The 5,384-nt window shown below is 36.7% G+C and overlaps 1 non-coding gene across 1 annotated transcript; it reads left to right on the forward strand.

Moving 5' to 3' along the window:
• The first annotated feature begins 3,540 nt into the window (after window positions 1–3,540).
• LOC121210258 (small nucleolar RNA R71) lies at window positions 3,541–3,647 on the forward strand. The gene has a single exon (XR_005905379.1). It is a non-coding gene; the product is annotated as a small nucleolar RNA R71 (small nucleolar RNA).
• The last annotated feature ends 1,737 nt before the right edge of the window (window positions 3,648–5,384 follow it).

A 5,384-nucleotide genomic window follows, 5' to 3' on the forward strand; every position in this document is an offset into this window, starting at 1 on the left:
TTTCTTGCCTGGAGTGTTTTTCATGATGTACCTGAAAAAGTAAAATATGTCAATATGAGTAACACTAGAATAAATGATATTAATCAAATACATCAAAAAGCTTAGGAGGAGACATGTGCATATGACAAAAGTGTGACTTAAAAGACTCTAGTGATAACAAAAATGGTCAAGATGTAAAATCTAGCCCTATATGCGCTATGACCGAAACATGGAAAAGAAAACTAACAAAATATGATTCTAAACTAGCAGTATATGAAAGTAATTAACAACAATAATAGTAAAAAAAAGGGAAAAACCAGTGCACCTAATAATGAAATAAATACTAAAGACAACCCTAATATTATTGGCCACGAACCAAATCTACGAAGCTATCAAAAGAGACTATAATGAGGACTAGGAAAAATCAAAGAACAAGAACCCATATGGCAAAATAAGTAATCAAACAGAATTCAATACTGCTCCTATCAAAAGTAGAATAATAATTAATTTTTGGCGCAAAAGATTACTAACAAGATCGAATAATTGCACCAAAATTAGAACTAACAACATACTAGGGAAATTTAAGAAAAAAGTGCAGGATAGAAAATAAAAAAATAAATAAAATGAAATCAAGATATGAAAAGAAAATAAAGAAATAAATAGAATGAGGGGTAAAGGGTAAACCGGTGCTGGAATGAGTGGTGGTTGAACGGAGGTGGTGTGTGTGGGTTCAGGTCGTACGTGGTTGCTGGTTGTTGTTGTGATGGGGCGAGGTCGACGACTTGGGGATGAAGGGATGGTGGTTGGTTGGTTGGAGAGGAAGAAGAGGAGAGGGGGGAAAGGGAAAAGAATAGGGAAGAAAAAAAGATAAAGGAGATGGAACAAAAGAAAAAAAAAAGAAGAAGAAGGGGTGGGGCGATGGTGGAACGATAGGGAAATGTAGTCGGAGTAGGGCGCTGCAGCAGTGGCTGGTTGGGAGATTGTGAGGAGAAAGAAGACAAAAGTAAAGGAAAAATTAGGTTTTGGAAGGTTAAATGGGACACGGTCGTGTGAGGCCCGTGTTGGGCCACACGGCCGTGTCACACGCCCGGGTGGATCATGGCTAGCCCGTGTTTGTCGTGAAAATTTTATGGCCATTCGTTACATGGCCACAGACACGTCCATGTGTCACCACACGGCCGTATCGTACGGTCGTGTTCTACGTTGTTCTCGTCTCCCACGCTCGTGTGTCCGAACACACGGCCGTGTGCCTCACCCGTGTAGCTTCCTGACTTGTTTAAAATTTGAAACTTTAAGCTCTAAGTTTCACACGGCCTAGGATAAGCCCTTATGTCCAGGCCGTGTACTTCTCACGGTCATTTCGTACGGCTGTGTGGATTTATCGCAGACTGTGTGCATATCGATTTTTGGAAAATTTCAGCCCTGTTTCCACACGGCTAAGAACACGCCCGTGTGTCCAGGCCGTGTGGGTCAATGTACCTACATAAAAAATACGAAAAATAGATAAAAATAAGTGGGTTAGTGATGTTAGTGCTTGGGTTACCTCCCGAGAAGCACTTATTTATAGTCTAAACTCGACTCACATCATATTTTTACGGTCATAGTAGTTCGAGGAGTTGAAACTCCTCATTCCTACCATCAATCTTATCAAAATAAGGTTTTAGATGAGTACTATTTACCTTAAAAGTGTCAAATTTGGAATGAGTTACCTCGACTGTACCATATAGGAAAACGTTAAGTACCGAGAAAGGTATTGCTCCATTAGGTTCAAAAGTGGCAATACGAGGGTCTGCTTCATCTAACAGTACTTTGTCTCCGACCTTCAGTTGATTCAATTCACCTTTAAGTTTATCAAGACACTGCTTTGATTCATCGTGTATTCTCGGTTTCTTCTTAACTTTTGTTCGCCATTTATCTAGTTCCTCGATTTGTAATCTTCGTTCCCAAGAGTTGTTCGTGACTCCATCACTTTATCCCTAGGGATTTCCTGCACAGAAGTTTGAGCCAAGATGTTATTCTCATGGAAAGAATTCGTAATATCATCTCGATCACTAGATAGTCTGACGGAATCACGAACTTGAAGTTTAATTGTGTCATCGTCTACACGAAGCATTAGTTCTCTATACCAACATCAATAATAGTTCTAGTAGTTGCTAAAAATGGTTTACCCAGAATTAATGGTACGTCACTGTCCTCATCCATGTCTAAGACAACAAAATCGATTGGGAATATAAATTTGTCAAATTTAACAAGCACATCTTCAACAATACCCTTAAGAACCCTAATAGTTTTATCTGCCAACTGTATACCCATCCTAGTTTGTTTGGGCTTCCTAAGACCTAGCTGCTTAAACATTTTATAGGGCGTGATGTTAATACTCGGCCCTAAGTCGGCCAAAGCATTATTAACAGCTAACCTACCAATTAAATAGGGAATAGTAAAATTCCCTGAATCCTTCAATTTACTAGGTAGTTTATTCTGCAAAATGGTCGAGCAAACTGCATTCAACTCCACATGTGACGAATCATATATCTTCCGTTTGTTTGCTAGAAGCTCCTTTAAAAATTTAATCGAATTGGGTATCTGCGAAAGAGCTTTAATAAATGGTAAGTTAATATGTAACTTTTTTAAAATGTTAAGAAATTTACCGAATTATTCATTTGTGTGGTCTTTCTTTGTCACGTTAGGGTATGGCACGCGAGGTGTGTATTCTCTGCTTACCGGTTTTTATTTGTTCTATCTTTCATCCACATTACCTTGACTTACCACTATTTCTTGCCTTGGTTCTGGTTTAGGCTCAACTAACCCTTCCTCATATTGAACAGTAATCGCATGAAGCTTATCTCTTGGGTTAGCCTCGGTGTTGCTAAGTAAGCTACCTTGTGGTCTTTTTGAGATCAGCTTAGCAAGCTGACCTATTTGAGTTTCGAGATCTTGAATTGACGCTTGCTAATTTTTAAGCGATGTTTCGGTGTTTTGAAAACGTGTTTCTGATACCAAGATGAATTTCGTTAGCATATCTTCAAGGTTCGACTTTTTCTCTTACTGGTAAGTTGGCTGAAAGCCTAGAGGGAGTGGTGGTCTCTGATTTCCTTGGCCTCCCCATAAGAAGTTTGGGTGATTTCTCCAACCTGCATTGTAAGTGTTACTATAAGGATTATTTTGAGGTCGAGAATTATTACTCATATAATTTATTTGCTCATTCTCAATACTAGGGTTGAAGGATGGATAATCTGTGTTTTGCACTCCTCCTTCAATTGAATCACACCTCATCATTGGATGTACCTGAGTAGAACCATACAAACTATCAATCTTTTTATTTAAGAATTCTATCTGATTTGATAACATGGTGACTGCATCTAGGTTGAAAACACCGACTGATTTCGTTAGTTTTTTTTCATGACTTAACACTGATAGTTATTCAGTGACATAGCTTCAATAAATTCATAAGTCTCGTTTGGTGTTTTGTTGTTTAAATTTTTACTCGCGGCTGCATTGATCAGTTGCCTTGTTGAGGGGTTCACACCATTGTAAAAAGTCTGAACCTGTAGCCATAGAGGTAACCCATGGTGAGGGCACCTTTTCAATAAGTCCTTATATCTCTCCTATGCATCATAAAGAGTTTCTAAATCCATTTGCACAAAAGAAGAGATATCATTCCTCAATTTAGCCAATGGGAAATATTTAAGTAAAAAAATTTTGGTCATTTGTTCCCAAGTAGTGATTGACCCTCGTGATAACGAGTTCAGCCACTTTTAGCCTTATTCCTTAATGAAAAGGGAAACAACCGAAGGCGAATGGCATAGTCAGAAATGCCATTAATCTTAAAAGTGTCGCAGAATTCCAAAAGATTTGCTAAATGAGTGTTTGGATCCTCGTCCTGCAAACCATCAAACTGAACAAACTGTTGTATCATTTTAATTGTATTAGGTTTCAGTTCAAAATTATTTGCAGCAATAGCAGGTCTAACTATACTTGATTCAGTTCCTGTTAAATCGGGCTTAGTATAGTCGTACATAGTACGAAGAGTAGGATTTTGGTTCACTGGATTTGCGGCAACCATAGGAGGCAGTAGGCTGTTTTAATTTTCAGCCATCTCCTCGGTGTTATTGGTGTCGTCCTCGTACTCTTCCTCTATATACCGTAAGTTTTACCTTATTTCTCTATGATTTCTACGAGCTATACTTTTAATTTTTCTGTTAAAAAATAGAGGTCCTGATGGGTTTCTTCTAGTCATAAACTATAAAAACCTGCCAAAAAAGTAGAGGTCCTGATGCGTTTCTTCTAGTCATAAACTATAAAAACCTGCCAAAAGCAAATAAAAGAAAAGTTAGTAATTAAAATAAAACCAAAATTAAATTGCAATAAAAATAAAAATAGCTAAAGTAATAAAAATTAAGCGTTCCTAATATCTTAGTCCCCGACAAAGGCGCCAAAAACTTGATGGTCACTAAACTAACTAAAAACTCGACTAAGGTAAGCGCATCTATCGAACAGTAGTATAGTTATGGTGAGATCAGAAATATCGTATCTACAAGGACTAAAAGTACTAGTAATTACTATCATTTTATTATCTACTCTAAGAATTAAAGGGATGTTTTTAAACTAAGACTAATTATCTAATTGAATTAAAAGTACGACAGAGATGAAAGTTGAAAAAAATACTTTTGAAAAACCGATGGAGAAGACAATACCCAAGGAAGAATCCACATAGACTTCACTTATTACTTCTGAATTAGACGATTTATTCACTTGACTTAATCCATAGAAATTCCTGATTTATGTTAATATCTCTCTCGAGACTAAAAACAACTGACTCTAAGTTGATTAACTGAAATATCTTTCTAATTAAAACCCCTATTGTCGCATTAACTCGATCTATGAATTCTTTTATTAGATTTGACTCTAATCTGGCAGATTTATGTCGTCCTATCGCTAAGATTGCATGCAACTCCGCTTAATTATGTGGGATCTACTCTTAAAGATGGACTTTTGCTCCACTGAATAAGCACATCAAAACTTGAATTAATATCCTGAAATATTAAAACAAGGATTAAAACTCACAATTAAGAATAAGAATAAGTATTTATCATATAATTCAAATAGTAATAAGATTTGTCTTAGGCTTCATCTCCCCTAGGTATTTAAGGAGTTTAGTTCATAATGATAGGGGAAAACATCTCAAAATTGAGAAAACAACAAAACATAAAGAAACATAAGAACTTCTAAGGAAATTAAATGGAGCTCTTCAATATTGAAGTAGATCTTGCTTCTGAGCTGATTCCGATGGCTGTCTTCGAGTATTTCTTACTTTCTACTCTGCATTCCCTTTTGATTCTCTTCTAGGGTGTTTATATAAACTTTGGAATGCTTCCAAACCCTAAAAATTAGCCTTTTTCGAGTAG

The sequence above is a fragment of the Gossypium hirsutum genome, chromosome A11 (genome assembly GCF_007990345.1).
Source record: "Gossypium hirsutum isolate 1008001.06 chromosome A11, Gossypium_hirsutum_v2.1, whole genome shotgun sequence".
NCBI lineage: Eukaryota > Viridiplantae > Streptophyta > Magnoliopsida > Malvales > Malvaceae > Gossypium > Gossypium hirsutum.